Source organism: Tachysurus fulvidraco, chromosome 1 (genome assembly GCF_022655615.1).
Source record: "Tachysurus fulvidraco isolate hzauxx_2018 chromosome 1, HZAU_PFXX_2.0, whole genome shotgun sequence".
Classification (NCBI taxonomy): domain Eukaryota; kingdom Metazoa; phylum Chordata; class Actinopteri; order Siluriformes; family Bagridae; genus Tachysurus; species Tachysurus fulvidraco.
Genome location: NC_062518.1, coordinates 12,602,786 through 12,621,553, shown reverse-complemented (window position 1 = coordinate 12,621,553; position 18,768 = coordinate 12,602,786). Strand labels below are relative to the sequence as shown.

The 18,768-nt window shown below is 45.0% G+C and overlaps 1 protein-coding gene and 1 pseudogene across 2 annotated transcripts in view; one reads left to right on the top strand and one right to left on the bottom strand.

Annotated features, from left to right (window-relative positions):
- Positions 1-18,768, top strand: part of ptpn5 (protein tyrosine phosphatase non-receptor type 5) — a 120,571-nt gene that overhangs the window by 62,594 nt on the left and 39,209 nt on the right. The window lies entirely within an intron of this gene.
- Positions 2,690-2,803, bottom strand: LOC125139063 (annotated as a pseudogene).

The window sequence follows — 18,768 nt, the reverse complement described above, 5'->3', positions numbered from 1 at the left end:
TGTACCTGTCCAGCAGAAAGATAGTAGGAAGGAGAGTTAAAGACAGACAGATGGATGTTGTATTTGGTGACACTGTGGGTTTAAATTCAGTTTTTATTATATATATATATTAAAACAGGCATCACCAAGCGTAACAACACTGCACTATTAGAGACATCAGTTTTAATAAGAATCCTCAGATTTGCAGGAGGTGAATACCAGAGTTTGCAGATTGACCTACAGTATCTGTCTGTGAGATGTGATGGAGATAACACCCCTTTGTTATGCTTACTAGGGGAGCTGAGCTGGGTGTTATCAGCAATGTTCTCACGATCCTCCTTCTACTGTTCTGTCTTCTGGGAGAATGATGTGCCTTGAGAACAACTTTCAGAAAACTTCACCTGAATGACTGAGAATCTTCACAGACATATTATGCTTAAATTTAAAAAGAATGATTTTGGATAATTTATTACCATCAAGCATTCTTAAAAATGTGATGCGTTTTTACTTACCAAAATGAAAACTAAGACAAATATACTGTATGCCAAGAGCGTGATTTGAACCGAGGACAAGATATTTTCAGGACATGCATCTAGGACTTGTTTAGACTTTAACCCTCTCATTACAGTGTGTTGCAGGTCAAATTGACCTACAAGTTTTTAAAAAATTAAAAAAATAGTTAAAAGTATTTTTTCTGCTTAAAACTTCCTCAACATGTAAAATAAAATTGGTGAACATCACACAGTTGCAACCCTCCCAGTCGTAGGGTTAGAGTACTGTAGGGTTAAATGTCATATACTGTAGGACTTTTTTGTTTGCGGCTATGAGACATATTTACGTCTCACACTCTCCTATATTGTCTTGACATCATCTATAAGGTGCAAAAATGCAGTTTTGTTATGACTTTTGATTGGAACAACATAACCTGTAACAATTTGTTCACAAACTACAACCTGGTCCAGGAGCTTCTAAAGAGAAAGTCCATGTTTGTCTTCACATACAGTACTGTTCAGAACAGCCAGTAACAACAATAATGTCTTACTACCCCAATAAGGGAAAAACTTTATTCTCATGAGCACTTTGCACAAAAATGCTGAAAGCAGCACATGCGAGAACCAGAAACTGAGGTTTGTTGGACAGAGATGTTTGCTACTGTAAGTGCAACGTGTCAAAGCGGTTCGCAGGGACCATTCGCAGGGACCACACTGTGATACTATGTCCCTCATATACTGTGTAGATGCCCACATATGCACCTTCTTCATTACTACCTATAAATGTTTGTATTTCTGTACATCGTGTCATGTGCATAGTGTGTATTGTGACGATGTAAAGACACATCACATGTGCGCTGTGGCGACCCACTTATAAATATACATGTGTTCATATTGTCAATATTATATTGTGGTTGGCTGTTATGTTCATTTTTGGTTTAAAAACAATGCTCAAATAAAAGTTACTTTCATTTGTCTTGATTTTAAGTCAAGATTCGTTTCCCAGCACTGTGACTTTCTACATGTATTGTAGAAAGATGTGGCTCAGTGAATAGTGAATAGTTCCCATCACTACATTGTAGATGTCATTGATACAATAGACAAGCCAGCGTGTGGGTGTATCAGCCCTGCGTGTGGGTGTGTGTGTGTGTGTGTATGTGTGTGTGAAATGTTTACAAATGTATAGCTTTTGTTCTGTCTGAAATGCAATGTCCAATGCTTTGAACAGTGTTTGTGTGTGTGCGTGTGTGTGTAGCATCATTTCAGTAGATCATATTCTGCCCTCTACTAGGCAAAGGCATATCAAAAGTGTGACCTATTGCCCCACTAAATGTGGCCGTGTCAAATTGACTCGGGAGGACTTGAGGAGGAAAGTATTTATTTTATGAACACATAGTTCAACGAAAATAGAGAAAATAATTTGTTCATAATTTGGAACAATCCTGGTAAATTTCAGGCAAATATGTGGAAGGAAACCCAAGTTATGACACAATAAACTTTCCAGATGAGTCAAATAGACCCCAGGTCTGCACAAGGGTTATATAAATATCATATGTACTATGGCCATGAGAAACCTTAGCACACAATTTTTTATAAATAAAACAGACTATTTTGTGTAGAGGCATTTCTGAAGGTTTCTATGTCACACACAGAGGTTTGGCCTGCCTTGGATCTGAGCTACTCTGAGTGAACAAATGCAAATGTGCCAGGCCTCACAGGTGATGGGGGTGTTTGCACAACAAAAGCAGGAGAACAATGGAGCTGTAGGGGTGCTAGTAGGTGTGAGGTCCAGGGAATTTACTCAAATTTGCGCAGGGTTAGTAAATCTAGTGGCCCCATTGAATTTGTGTATTGGCTCACAGTGGCTGCATGATGTGTCTCTGTGCCCTGTGAAAGCTGGAATGCTGAATGAATGGAAGTGTCTGATACATTAAAACTATAGCTGAAAACACCTGAGATGAAATACAAGTACTAACCAGGCCCGACTCTGTTTAGCTTCCGTGATCAGACAAGATCGGGCATTCTCAGAGTGGAATGGCCGTAAGCGAGAGGAAAGTTGGAATGGAACCCATTTATAAATTGTTTGTATTTTTCTTTTTTCTCTTTTCTTTTTTCTTTTTTTTGTTGTTTTCTATCAAAACATTAGCTACAGGGTATGTATATTAAGATGTTGTTGTTAGAGAATTCAAATAGTAAAGTAAATGAATGCCTATGTCAAAAGCTTACAGCACCTGGTATTCCCAGGCAGTCACCTATCCAAGTACTAACCAGGCCTGACTCTGCTTCCGAGATCAGATGAGATCGGGCATTCTCAGAGTGGAATGGCCGTAAGCGAGCAGAAAGTTGGAATGGAACCCATTTATGAATTGTTTAATTTTTTCTTATTATTTATTTGTTTGTTTGTTTGTTTGTTTGTTTTGTCATTGACACTTTTCTATCAAAACATTAGTTACAGGGTATGAATATTAAGATGTTGTTGTTAGAGAATTCAAATACTGTATACTGATGAGTGTAGTATCATCTGCAAATTTCAGGAGTTTTACAGTTGGGTTACTTGAAGTGCAGTCATTAGCATAGAGGGAGAATAGCAGTGGGAAGAGGGCACATCCCTGAGGAGTGTCAGTGCTGACTGTACGAATACTGGAGGTAACACGTCCCATATCACATGTTGTTTCTCGTTTCACTGATCTAGTGATGTTTTGTTTAACATTTACATTTACATTTATAGCATTTGGCAGACGCCTTTATCCATAGCAACGTACAGAAGTGCTTAAGTCTCTATCATTGGAATCTCTGGGTCACTAAGTTACATGCTTAAGATACCATGAGTCTAAAACATTGTTCAAGGTTTATTTATTTATCTATCTATCTATCTATCTATCTATCTATCTATCTATCTATCTATCTATCTATCTATCTATCTATCTATCTATCTATCTATCTATCTATTTATTTATTGTTTTTTTATAAACATATATGCAACAACCAAGGAAGGAAGTGCTAGCTGAAGTGTTTCATGAATAAGTAGGTCTTCAACCATCATTTGAAAATAGCCTGTTACTCAGCTGTCCGGACCCCTAGAGGAAGTTCATTCCACCACCATTGTCCCAGAACAGAAAATAGTCTTGTTGTATACTTGCCTCTTACCCAGAGAGATGGTGGAACCAGTTGAGCAGTGCTCAACTATATAAAAGATAGAAGTGAGGGTGTGGGTGCAGTGCGAGGAGTGATGAGTGCTTTGAGGTAAGAGGGAGCCGATCTTTTTTTGACTTTGTACGCTAGCATCAGTGTTTTGAAGCCAGTGAAAGGATCACAGCAGCGGGGTGGTATGCGAGAACTTAGGTTGAAAATTTTGGATCATTTGCAGAGGACGAATTGCGTTCATAGGTAGACTTTCCAGCAGTGTGTTGCTACTGATCCAGCTCCCAGTCTTGAAATGACAAGATATTTAACAAGTACCTGAGCAGCCTGTGTGGACAAAAATGGCTGAATCCTTTTAATGTTGTAGAGAAGGAACCAACATGAGCGAGTCACATTAGCAACGAGAGGAAAAGGACACCCCCAAGGATGCGAGCTGTGGCTGAAGGGGAGAGCGAATTGTTATTCAGGGATATTGCAAGATCATGACCTGGGGGTGAATCATCTGAAATGATCAGCAGTTCAGTTTTGCTAGGGTTGCACTTTAACTGATGAGCAGTCATCAATAATGATATTTCTGCCAGACATGCTGAGATTTGATCAGAAGCTGTGGTATCTGAGGGTGGAAAAGAGAAGATAAGTTGTGTATCATCAGAATAACACTGGTAAGAGCTCATGTGAGGAAATAACTTCACCAATAGTGAGTATACAGGGAGAAAAGAAGAAGACCAAGTACTAAGCCCTGTGGGACACCAGTGAAGAGTCTGAGTGGAGCAGATGTCACTCCCCTCCATGTTACCTGATATGAGCATCCTTCCATATAGGAAGCAAACCATCCCTAAGCTGATCCACAAATCCCAGCCTAAATGAGTTTAGTAAGTCCATAAATGTGAGTCCTAAAGCATAATTTATATTGTCAATGTGAATGTTAAAATCTCCTACAATAAACGATTTATCAAAATTAACCAGGTCTGAAAGAAAATCTGCAAATTCTATAAGAAAATCAATGTTGGGCCATAGGATAATCTATGTGTGCATTTGTATCAGTTTGATGATGGATAGCTATCAAAATTAAGTTTTAAATTGTAATTTGCCATTCAGATGGTTTGCAGTGCCTTAGAGATGTTGTCCGAGAGGATTTCCACTCCAACTCTAAACATTCCAGTTGTCAATAAAGAGTAGATTCTGAACATGACACCATGACTTTTAACCATTCATTTAAGGCAAAATGTCTACTGATCCTCTCAAATCCTTGCTGGTACTTGGGAAGCGGTCCAGACACGATGATTCTTCAAATCACGATGATCATGCGAATCGTCTCTACTGGGGTTTTGTAGTCCCTCTTCAGGATCACTGAGTGCCTCAAGCTGGTGTGGTGTTCTTGCTCAGGATCCCAGGTACCTTGCTCACGATCTGCTTCTCCATGGCCTTCAGCTCCTCTTACACCAAATGCAACTTGAGCATGTCCTCACCTGCACTCAAAGGCAGACACACATGCGACATGGTGTTTTAGGGCAAGTACAACAAAGATTATTGGTGTGAGAGGGTGTAGACAGCTAGTGGTAACCAGGCTAGCAGGCTAGTGATACTAACGACCTAACCAGCTAGATGCAGATGCTCAGGAAACAAATAAATATTATCTATATCAAAATGCATTTCGAGCGTGTATTTTTTTAAAGATGTTTTATCGCCGGGGTGTACAGTATCTCAAATTGCTCGTATCTCAAAACAATTTTCCCCGTTTAAATGAATTGAAATCCCATTAATCCATTCCAGCTCACAAAATTCCACTCCAGTTGTTTTGTTTGTGTTTTGAATATGAAAAATGTACAGTAAATGTATTTATAAATGACAAATATTGTATAAAAACATACAGTAATAAAAGAGAATGTTAAAAAATTAAACTGGTTTTACTTTATGCGGAGGTTGAGGGAGAATTAAAAAGGGGGAATCTAGTCTCGTACGTACACTTTCACTTTCGTTCACTTACTCCCTACTGTACACTCTTAATGCTTCTTTACACTTAAATGAAACTTAGCTAAACTTCACTAAAATTAACAAACTTACCTGAAATTCTCTTAACTTAACTAAACTTAATTGCTACAATTTCTGTTTTCCTTAAATTAATTATGCTTAATTTTCTTCATTGCTTTTCTTTTCACTTGTTTTTTTGTTTCTTGTTTTTTTGTCACTCTTTTCTCACTAATATCTGCCGGTCGTTTTAATAAAAACCTGTCGGCATATCAGATGTGGTATAGTTGCACAAGTTATCATTTTTTAACGGATCCAAAGCTCAAAACGGATCCGAAAATTACGGATCTGCAGATGGTTGGCACCTCACGCAGCGCCTTTGCGACTCTCCATAGGAAATGAATGACTTCCGTTTTATCGGCCATCATTTGTCGTGCACAGTGGAAAGGCGGCTTTAACCGAGTGAGACACGGGAAGCTGAGGCAGGGGAAACAGAGCACACATGTTATTGAGGATCTTTGTTACTTGTTCCTCCTGGACCTTGTCAGGATTTGGCGCTTCCGGAGGGGGGGTACTGTCAGGACTTTGGCCACGTGCATCTGTTTACGTTCCTCGTCACTAGTCTGCCCTGCCTTCATCTGCTCCTCCCTGTCTAAACACCTGTTTCCTATTGTGATTAACCTGTGTATTTAACTGTGCCATGTTGCCTTGTGCAGCGTGGAATCTACTGTTGTCCTGTCGTGTCTTTAGTCCGTGTCGTGTTTCGTGTTTCCTTTGTTATTAAACCCTGTTTGTTTCGCCATCCTGCATCTGGGTCTGTTCTGTCCCGCACTCATGACATTGATATTCCCCTCATTATCATTCCTTAAGCAACATATTCGCACATCAGACCACCAGAATGACAGGTACCTCAAAAGTATTGAAATGGTAAGACCAATTCATTTATTTTTGTCACATGCTTTTTTTAGACATATGATCAAAATTTGAGCTTTCAATTTTACATCTAGATATGTTAAACAACTTAGAAGATGATACCTTTGGGTGTAGACCACCCATTGAATAAATGCATTGGAACTTACTAAATTGGAAATTAATAAAATAAATTAAATAGAACTTGATATATATTTTCATACAACTTGCCTGTAAAAAAGATATCAAACAAAGGGAATTCTGTTATGTATATGTATTGTATTTAGCTCAGTCTATATGGATAGAAGAAAGATCTTTCTGAAATTTAAACGCATGAATGCTTTGGACAGATTGTCACATCCCTCCTTCCTGGATGTGACAATCTGTTCATGTAGCACATTATTAGGAACAAAATATTTTATGTTTTTTTTCCCCCCAAAATATCAATAAAACTGTTGGCATTATCAGTTATTTCACATGTAATAACATGTCAAACATCACTTAGTGTTACTCTGAGAGTGGAACAAAAGGACAGTAGAGCTGTCAGGACCCTGGCAGAGGTGGCTTGGAACAGACCCGTATGCAGGATAGCTTCAAATGAAAGGGGTTTAATACATGAAGAAAAACAAACATAAACCACGCTACACAGGGAATACACAATATAATCAATGAAGCCACGCTGCCTAATTCAACGCGGCTCACATATATAGCGGACAATCACACACAATGGGAAACAGGTGTGATGACCGGGGAGGAGCAGACGTGGATGGAGCAATCACGTGACAGAAACAAACAACAAACGCACATGGCACCAAGTCTGCGCTGATCCCTAACGGATCCGCGCTGATCCCTAACGGATCCGCGCTGATCCCTAACAGAACCCCCCCCTTAAGGCGCGGCTCCCGAAGCGCCAAAACCCGGCAAGGTCTGGGGGGGGCGAGATGAACGGCAATTGGCAGGTGACGGAAGCAAGGACGACGGTGAGGCTAGTGGGGAGAGCAAGGACCACGGCGAGGTAGGCAAGGGGAGCAGAGGCACACGGCGAGGCAGGTGGAGGGAGCAGAGGCACACGGCAGCGCAGCCGGAAAGGGCTGAGCGACGTCCACAGCCGAGCTAAGGGGCCGAGGCGACGTCCGTATCCGAACTGAAGGCCGGGCGAAGTCCACAGCCGAGCCGAAGGGCCGAGTGACGTCCACCGCCGAGCTGAAGGGCCGAGCATCTTCCCCCGATGCACTGAGGTCAAACCCGCACCTTGGCGAGCTGAGGAAAAGGGCGGGAGGGCGGGAAGGCGCCCCCGCCTCGGGCCTGCAGCACCCCCCGCGGAAGTGGTGAAGCGACGTCCTCCTCGGAACGGAACCGGAAGTGAAGCAGCGTCCCTCACCGGAGAAATGCGGAGCGATGTCACCAGAAGGACTGGCGGAACAGTCCAGGGGAAGGGTAAAAAAAAAGGCCGGTCCGAGCTTGAAGCTATCCTGCTGGGTCTGCATGGTCGAGGCGGCTTCATTCTGTCAGCGTCTCACATATATAGCGACACGGACAATCACACACAATGGGAAACAGGTGTGATGACCGGGGAGGAGCAGACGTGGACGGGGCAATCACGTGACAGAAACAAACAACAAACGCACATGGCACCAAGTCTGCGCTGATCCCTAATGGATCCGCGCTGATCCCTAACAAGAGCCCTGTTTGGTTGTGGAGGGAGACTCTTTATAAAGGTGGAAATTCTTTTGAGCTCCACGTTTTTATTCAGGCATTTTATTCAGCCATTTTTTCAGCACCCTTTCAAAAACAGAACGGCTAAATGCCTACTGTTGAATAGGCCAGACTGTAGAGAAAATGGAAAAGAAAAGCAACATCAGCCCCAAAAAATGTCTTGCCCATTTTTATATCTTGGGTTTCAGGCAGGCTGCAGTCACTGCTATCTTCTCAGTTTGGGTATTCACTTGCCCATGTGCCAAGTGGATGCACAGATATCATAGTCTACCTGCCTACTTTCACACTTGTTTGGGTTTTGAAGGCCCGCCCATCTCAAAAATCACAGGACTGCCCTCAGATGCCTCTGCCAATCATTTACTATACATGATATACATATGCAATGGCATACATATGATTCAAAATTAGACTCCACTTTGACTTTTCTAAATAATTCACAATGTAATGATTATAAGCATTACACACTATTCCTCACTTATTCAGGGCCCATCCACAAAAATTTTTGTCACTAGTATCGTAAACATTTATAGCATTTGGGAGACACCCTTATTCAGATTGACTTACATTTGTATCATTTATACAGCTGAGCAATTGAGGGTTAAGGGCCTTGTTCAGGGGCCCAGGAGTGGAAGCTTGGTGGCTCTGGGATTTAAACTCACAACCTTCTGATCAGTAGTCCAACACCTTAGCCACTGAGCTACCACATCCCCCTGGGCCTTCAACCTTGGCCAATTTCCCCAAGACATAGTGGATGGGCAAGGCGAGTGTCACAGCCAACGAACTACACACACCACCCGAGCGTCAGCATAGAGACGCATCCCCGAAGTATTAGCGCGCTTCCGGACTACACCCCCCATCAGCCATCTCCTACACTGATTACACCGCCACCTGTTCCTCATATCCGCTCTCTATTTAAACTGAACTTGAACTTTATACCAGTGTGAGCTCTTGACTTGTCTAGTGCAGTCATACTGAGCATTTACCTGTTTTCTGATTTTCCCGTTTCGACTCTGTTTATTGATTCTGACCTTTCTGATTGTTTGCTGCCTGCCCCGGCCTTTTGCCAGTTTCTCGTTGCCGATTGTCGCCTGTCCTCTGACTTCCGTGTTTTGCCTGTTCTGATTATTGCCTGTCTGACTTCGCCTGTGTATTCTGTCAATAAATCACTGCAAATGGATCCTCAGCCGTATGCTGCCTCCTTACAGCGAATACTAACTGCCAACACCACTCTATGCTTTTCTCCCTGGAATATAAGTCCTGCATTGAATCAGGCATTGATGGGCAGTAGTCTGATTTTTTTGGTGATGCACTGTCTCACTGATGGGAGAAGCAACAATGTAAAAAGAAATTGAATATGCTGCTGTTGTGGAAGTTCTGAGGTTTGAGAGATTTAAAGAGTAAAGTATAACACTGGTAGACACGAGCAAGAGTAAAAAAAGGTTACACAATTTATTGTGCTCAGCTGCGCAGCAGGACCCAAACACCAACACGCTACTTGCATTGGTTTGCGGCACAAGAATCTGGATGTAACGGAGAAATCTCAGTCAGAGTGGGGTCAGGCGTTCTTCTTGGAGTGGAGCTTGCCGGAGGTTCTATGAAGGAAGATGGAGTCGTCTCTAAGCTGTTCCAAAAGTCTGACCACGGATTAGTGGTGTTTCTGACAATTTAAAGGTCGCGAACTCCACCCATCTTTGGGAAGATGACCAATACTTCGGTCAGGATTTTGAAGGGAAAAACTCCCTTTGTTTCAGGTGTCTGTGGGCGTGGTTTAGCTATCAAACTTTTAGATGACTTTAAAGTTTGATTCAGGGTGTATTAAGATGGTATGGCGCCTTTCGTGCTCAAATAAAATACACCAGTGCTTGAAAAATGAGTAACCGATAATTTTGTGGTCATTTGGATACTAAACATGAAGGGTAATGACGGTATGAAGGCAGCGGTACATTACATACATAGATCATTAATCAAGGCAAAGATAAAGGCAAAGAAACAAAAATGAAACATAAACAAGATGCACTTTCATTAGGGTAAAAAGTAAACGATAGCTTCGTATACATTCTGACATCAGACCTTAAAGGGGCATACAGCATTAGAACAGGTATACATTAACACGCCATGATCAGTAAGATATGATGATAGAGTATAACGGATTTTAAAATACAATGTTGTTTTCTGACACATGAATAAAATACACCCTTGTCAGGAAATTAAGGAGCAAATAATTTTAAGTCAGGCAAGCCTTAAAAGAAGAAACACATTACAAAAAGGGTTATAAAAAAAATGAGAACCTTAGAGTACCTTATCTTGGGTTTTATTAGTAAACGGAATGTCTCATTGTGTTGTGTGTGTGTGTGTGTGTTCTGTTTGCTGGCCCCAATGAGCCGCATGGGGTTATCTGGTCTTTGTGGAGACTCCAGACATTCTGGAGCCAGGTGTGGGTGTAAAACTGGGTTGCTCATCGGTTAATTGAGGAGTAGATGTTGAAATTTAGGGTGCCTGGGACATGAAATCTAGAATGACTGGTACACGACACTACATCAGTCTCCGGTCATGACGCACACAGGGTACAAGCATAGAAGAACAAAGCCTTATGAACATCTTAAGATTAGAAATTTCCACCACACTGCTTTTTACAGAAATTTTTGGCGATCATTAGCCATATTCAAGATATCAGCAACAACACCACAATGAAAAACAGAGCTTACAGAAGGACTGTGCTTTTACATATATACACTGACTATAATCTCACTGACTGCAAATAACTCGTCACTCAACACCAGCTGTTTCTTGCTGATGCAGCTGGTGTTGAGTGACGAGTTATTTGCTAGATGAACACCAGCAAATATTGTCTCTTGATGATCTCTACACAGGATCCAACAATTTTCAGTGAAGAGTGGTCACTCTGTGCACTCCTGAAGCCAACATCAAGTTTTATCAACATTCAGAGACAAGTTGTTGGCTCTACACAAGGCAGTTAGCTGTTTCACCTACTCTCTGTATGCTGACTTGCTGTTCTTGCTGATGAGACCCACCACAGTTGAGCGGGTGTGAGTGCGACAGGACAATAGTAGCAGGAAGCAGGACACTGTAGACTTAGTCATTGAATAGTCATTGAAGCAGGACACTGTAGACTTCTTCGGCGAGGGGGAGATGGTGATTGTCCTGAGGCATGTAGGAACAACAGCGCTGAGCACCCTGCCAGTAATTATATTAGGTGTGTGGAGTGTGTGGTAATGGTCTTGGAGACGGTCACGTTATCAATGCACTTGCCGATGTAGCTGGTCACTGATGCCATGTGTTCCTTTAAGTTGACAAATTTGCCTTTGGTTGCAGCCTCCCTGAAGATGTTCCAGTCAGTGCACTCAAAGCAGTCCTGAAGAGCAGAGGTGGCTCCTGCTGGCCAGGATTTCACCTGCTTCAGAACCGGATTAGAGTATCTGATGAGTGGTCTGTATGCTATTTAATTAATAGCATAATTAGCATAACAGAGATCTGGTCTGAGTAGCCGCGTTGGGAACGGGGCACCACACGATACGCACTGGGAATGTTTGTGTAAACAAGATCCACCACTCTATGCTTTTCTCCCTGGAATATAAGTCCTGCATTGAATCAGGCATTGATGGGCAGTAGTCTGATTACACATTGAGTCCACCTTATTTTTTTAGGTGATGCACTGTCTCACTGAAGGGAGAAGCAACAATGTAAAAAGAAATTGAATATGCTGCTGTTGTGGAAGTTCTGAGGTTTGAGAGATTTAAAGAATAAAGTATAACACTGGTAGACACGAGCAAGAGTAAAAAAGGTTACACAATTTATTGTGCTCAGCTGCGCAGCAGGACCCAACACTCCACATGTAATTTCACAGGATTTCATCTGCTTCAGAACCGGATTAGAGTATCTGATGAGTGGTCTGTATGCTGGAATTAGCATAACAGAGATTTGGTCTGAGTAGCTGCGGTGGGAACGGGGCACCACACGATACGCACTGGGAATGTTTGTGTAAACAAGATCCAGCATGTTTTCTCCTCTCGTTGCATAGTCAGCATACTGATGGAATTTAGGGAGCACTGCTTAACTGTGAGGTTCCATCTGTGGGGACATAGAATGCCTTCCTCCTTCCACCTTGCCTCATGTTTATCATCTAATAAATCATGGATTAATGGAATCTACTCCTTCTGACTCCCCTCTGTCACAGAATACTTCACCTGATTTGAATCCAGCGAATAATGTACAACTTCAGGCCCTGGTCACACATCAGGTGGAGGTGATAACAGCTTAACAAGAACAGCTAGCAATGCTACAGGCTGTTAATGTCTGTCTAGCGCAAGCTTTGTGTTCATAAATGTTCGTTAAATGTTTGTTTTTTTTGTCCTGATGTGGAACCAGGGATAAGATCAACATCCTCATCTGTTCCCTCGTCTCGCAGAGGACCAACCTACTGGTTCTAGCTACATTAAACCCATGCAGTTGGGTAGGACCCAAGTCTCTATTGAGGAAAGCCAGCAGTGGTTAAGGCTTTGTTTATGCTTTTACTGTGGCAAATCAGTGTTCTAACTGCCCCAGGAAATCTTGGGATGATCCAGAGATTTTCTTTTCTTTATATTCACAATCCACTCAACTCAACACAATCCACTCCTGGCAACAAAAGGAGCTAATACAATAGTTCTCTAACTTGGATGAGTGATGGAGGATGGAGGTAATGCTGTTACTGTACCCATACCCACTCACCTTGTTCCTACTGGCCTTTAATCAACTCAGGAAGGCATGTGTCTCTAAATCGGACCAAAGGAATGCATAGAACCTCATACAGATCTGAGAGGGGGATTAGATTTAGATTAGATTCAACTGTATTGTCATTACACAATACAAGTACAAGGCAACGAAATACAGTTTAGGTCTAACCAGAGTGCAATAGCAGCAAGTGGATATACAGTTTGTACAAGATTTAAATAAGTTAAATAAGTGGTAATATGGAGTGGTTTACAGATGTGTGCGTACTATGAACAAATATACAGATTTTCAGAAGGAAACAAAATATATGGCTATTACTATAAACAGTAATTTACAGATGTTTTATGAATATAATATACAAATGAATATATATGTACTATGAATATAATGTACTGATGAATATATACACACGTGGACAAAATTGTTGGTACCCTTCGGTCAATGAAAGAAAAACTCACAATGGTCATAGAAAAAACTTTAATCTGACAAAAGTAATAATAAATAAAAATTATATGAATGTTGGCAGTAGAATGAAGGACAGTAGGATCAGCGAGTGGCAGAGTTCAGTAAAGAGACAGCTCTAGGAAAAAAGCTGTTTTTTAGACGGCTGGTCCTGGTTCGGAGGCACCTGAAAAGCCTGCCGGAGGGCAGAAGTAAAAACAGTCTATGGGCAAGATGAGAGGAGTCCTTAAGAATGCTGCAAGCTTGACGCAGACAGTGTTTCTTGTGGATGTCCTCCATGGCAGGAAGTGGAGTCCCTGTGATGCGCTGGGCGGTTTTCACCACCCGCTGTAATGCTCTGCGCTCTGCAACAGAGCAGCTTCTTAACCAGACTGTGACACAGCTGGTCAGGATGCTTTCTAGAAGTTCACCAGGATATCCGAGAAGAGCTGATTTTTCTTTAGTGTCCTCAGGAAAAAGAGGTGCTGGTGAGCCTTCTTGACCAGGCTGGAGGTGTTGGTAATCCAGGACAGGTCCGCCGAGATGTGGGTCCCCAGAAACTTGAAGCTGGAAACGTGTTCAACAGCCATCCTGTCTCGCAGTTCATTCCTGTGCCTCCTGTCTCTTTCCTGAAGTCCACAATGAGCTCCTTTGTTTTGGGTATGTTAAGGAGCAAGTTATTTTCATTGCACCATGTGGCTAGGTGCTGGATCTCCTCCCTGTAGGCAGTCTCATCATTGTTGGTGATGTGACCAATACTTGATGATGGAGTTAGATCCATTCACAGGCCTGCAGTCAAAGGTGAAGAGGGAGTAGAGGAAGGGGCTCAGCACACAGCCCTGTGATACACCAGTGTTGAGTGTGATGGTGTTGGAGCAGATGGAGCCTGATCAAACCTGCTGGGGTCTGTTGGTAAGGAAGTCCATGATCCAGTTGCAAGTTGTGGTGTTAATGCCCAGATCTACTAATTTGGCTATTAACTTTGATGGAATGATGTGTTAAATGCTGAGCTGAAGTCAACAAACAGCATATGTGCATAGGTGTTCTTATTGTCTAAGTGTGTGTGGACAGAGTGCAGTGCCATGGAAACTGCATCTTCTGTGCTCCTGTTGCTGTGGTAGGAAAGTGGTGAGAGTCCAATGTGGATGGCAGAGAGTCCTTCAGGTGTGCCAGGACCAACCGCTCAAAGCACTTCATGACAATGGGTGTCAGTGCTACAGGGCAGTAGTCTTTTGGGCACGTTGGGCTGGAGTGTTTTTTCACTGGCACAATGGAAGTGCATTTAAAGCAAGTAGGAACCGCTGCTTGGGCAAGAGACAGGTTGAAGAGATGTCCGTGAAGACCCCAGCAAGCTGCACGATACCCCTAGTGGAGTGGGCCCAGATGCCGAGAGGTGAGGCATGACCTCATAGGCCTGAGTAATGGCCTCCACCACCCAGTCCGCCAGGCGCTGTTTGGAAACCGGATTACCCCTATTCCGGCCCCCAAAACAGACAAAAAGGGCAGAGGAGTTATGCCACGAGCTAGAGCGGTGGACGTAAGTCCTCAGGGCCCTTACCAGGCAAAGCAAGTGCAACCTCTCCTGTTCCACTGACTCATGGGGCGGGGGACAGTAGGCCTGCAGGATGATCAGACAACCTGCCATCCTGGGCACCTTAGGGACATATCCCGGCCTGGGGTGCAGGATAGCCTTGGACATGCCGAGGGCAAATTCTACAAAGCCTGCAAATCCCGACTCTCCTGAGAGAGGCCCAGGCAAGAAGCAGAGCCGACTTCAGGGTCAGAAACTTCTCAGAGGCTGACTCCATGGGCTCAAAGGGGGCTTCCAGCAGCCCCTCCAGGACCACAGAGAGGTCCCAGGAAGGAAGGCGTGGTCTAGAGGAAGGCCTCAGCCGCCTGACACCACGCAGAAAGCGAGAGACCAAAGGGTGCCTACCCAAGGAGGCCCCAAGGACAGGCTCGTGGTTCGCGGCAACTGCGGCCATGTACACCTTTAGAGTAGACGGGGACAGGCCCCGAGAAAAGTAAGACTGCAGGAACTCCAGCACTGTACCAACCGGGCAGTGAACTGGATCCTGAGAGTGCTCGTCACACCAGAGGCGAAAAAGCCTCCACTTCAGAGCATACAGTCTCCTAGTGGAGGGAGCCCTAGCATTCAGCAGAGTCTCTGTCACCTCAGTTGAGAGGCCTGCATCTAGGAGCTGGTCCCCCTCAGGGGCCAGACCCAAAGCTGCCACATCTCGGGGCGGGGGTGAAGAATTGCCCCCTGCGCCTGAGAGAGGAGATCCCTCCTGACAGGGACCTCCTATGGAGTGCCGTTCAGGAGGGAGACTAGGTCTGTGAACCAAACTCGAGAGGGCCAACGAGGGGCAACTAGGAGAAGGTTGACCCGGTCGTGGCGCACTCTGGCTAGGACTTGCGGGAGCAGAGCTACCAGGGGAAAGGCGTACAGACGGAGCCTCGGCCACGTCCACACCAGGGCATCCAGGCCCAACGGGGCCGGATGAGAGAGGGAGAACGACAGCAGACAGTGGGTCGACTCCTCAGAGGCGAACAAATCCACTTCCACCCGGCCGAAAATCTGCCAGATTCGCTCCACCACGTTTGGGTGAAGACGCCACTCCCCGGGCCTCAGCACCTGCCTTGACAAGAAGTCTGCCTCCCGATTTACACGCCCTGGTATAAAAACCGCTCTCAGCGAAAGAAACCTGGTCTCTGCCCAGACCAGAATCTGCCGCGCCAACCTGAACAGGGGGCGTGAACACAGACTGCCCTGATGATTGATATAGGACACCAGCGGTGCTGTCTGTTCACACTAGGACATGACAGCGCTTGAGGTGCGGGAGAAAGTGTTTCAGTGCTAGAAACACAGCCCTCATCTCCAGGCAATTTATGTGCCATGAGAGACAGGGGCCCTCCCATAAACCCTGGGCCGGGCGGCCATCTAAGACCATGCCCCAGCCCAAGAGCGAGGCGTCCGTCAAAAGAGTCCTGCGACGGTGACACGCCCCTAGAATGGGACCCAAGGCCAAGAACCGGGGTCTTTTCCACATAAGGAGGGTACGAAGCCCTTGGCGCGTAACCCGTATAACCCTGAGGGGATGCCTGCGAGGATGAAAGCCCGCCCCCTTGAGCCAGAGCTGGAATGGCCTCATGTGAAGCAGACCCAAAGGAATAACGTTGGCTTCTGCTGACATGAGGCCGAGCACCCTCTGTGCCTCGGCAACAGAGAGGCTGCGGCCTAGCCGAATAGCTTTCACCGCTGACAAGATGAAGGGCACCCGAGTGGGAGACAGAAGTGCCCGCCACCCCCAGAAAGGAGAAGGAGAAAGCACACACTTTCCTGGGTTCAGCCTGAGTCCTAAGGACCTCATGTGGGCAAGCATGCCATAACCTCCGACTGGGCCAGAATGAGCCAGTCGTCCAGGTAGTTCAGTACACGGATGCCCTGGAGACGCAATGGTGCCAGGGCAGCATCCATGCACTTCGTGAACGTGCGTGGTGAAAGGGCTAGGCCAAAGGGAAGGACACGATACTGGTACGTTTCGCCCCCAAAAGCGAACCTGAGGAACTTCCTGTGCTCCGGCAGAATGCTTATGTGGAAATAAGCATCCTTGAGGTCGATCGTGACAAACCAGTCCTCGGATCTGCTCTGGGACACGATCATCTTCAGCATGAGCATCTTGAACTTGTAAGTCTTCAGAATACAGTTCAGAGCCCACAGGTCCAGAATCGGACACAGCCCCCCCATCCTTCTTGGGAACAACAAAATATCGGCTGTAAAAGCCGGAGTTGCGCTCTGGGAGGGGAACATGCTCTATGGCCCCTTTCTCCAGAAGTGAGAGGAGTTCCTCCCGGAGGAACACCGCCTGGTGCCCGCCCACATTTGTGGGCAACACACCCTGGAAACACGGAGGACAGGAGGAAAACTGGATCCTGTACCCCCTTTCTACAGTATTCAGGACCCACTGAGACACCCCTGGCAGAAGTTCCCACACTGCCAGGCTGCCTGACAGTGGCGTCAAACTCGTGCAGACCTCCCGGGCGCCCTGAAACAGTACACCAGCAGGCGCGAACCCGGGAAGATCCACACAAGAAAGGGGAGCCGACACAGGCCACACTGCCCCCCGAAACGACAAAGGCAGCGGGGCTGGCAGTAGGGGGAGCGTCTCTGAATAGGGTGCTCCCAGGAGCCCCTGCCCTCGGGCATCAGGACTCCTTCGTGGCCCACTTGGCTGAGAGGACAGACCTAAGGTCCTCTCTCACCGGATGGGTCCGGGCCCGGGCATGTGAACCGGCCTCCCTAGTTTTAGACGGGGGGGCACGGGCCACCACACTAGCTCTTCTCATTGCCCTGAGTGCAGACCTGCCAACCTTGGAAAAAAATTTTGAGTAGCAACTTACTGCAGCGACGCGGCGCGAGGTCAGGCACATTTGCTGGTCAGTGTTGATTAAGTTCACAAGCTCACTCATCACAAATTTTTACTATATTTTACCTATATAAATACTGGCAAATAAAGTAAAATTTGATCTGTGCGTAAAACTTAAACTTGAGGCACAACACCGGTCAAGAACTTCTGAGGGGCATATACTTGCTTCTTTTTAGATTTGCTTCCCTCTCTGTCAGTATCCTCATCTGACATCATGTGTATTACTAACTGCAAGGCACACACAACACACACATCATCATCATTCTCATGTTTTTCATAATAGGTTTCTAATCTGCATAATTGCATTTGTGTGAAAACACTTTGTACATTATTAATATGTTTTAAGGCACAAATGGTTTGTGTATAATATCTGCATACTATTTTAACAACTCTTTATGTATTGCCATATATTAGATCTAATGAACTAAACAGTAACTTCATATCTGACAACACGTGTTAATTTTCTTCCTGATCATATAATAATACCTCCCTCATCATTTCTAATTTCTGCTTCTATTTCCCTGCTTTTCCCAAAAAAATCTGATGTCCATCAGATGTGATATACAGGAGCCAGTAACAATCGAGTCAGAAACTCCATGAACGCCGCTGACTGGCGCTTCACCTCCTGGTGCCTGTCGACGGCAGTACTAACTGTGTCGCCAAAGAAACCCCCGAGGTGAAACTGGGGCGTCCAGTAGAAAGGACTTATCCTTCTCCCTTATGCCCATCAAGTTAAGCCACAAGTGCCTCTCCGTGGCAACCAGCGCAGCCATAGTACGGCCTATAGAGCGGGCCGTCTGCTTCGTGGCAGATCAGTGGCGTGGCAGAGCTCGGACACCGCCTGAGGTCCCAGCCCTTCACCGCCATCCAGCTCTGCTAGCAGATCAGCCTGGTAGGCCTGCAAGACCGCCATGGTGTGCAGCGCCGCACCCGCTTGACCCACTGCCTCATAGGCCTTACCC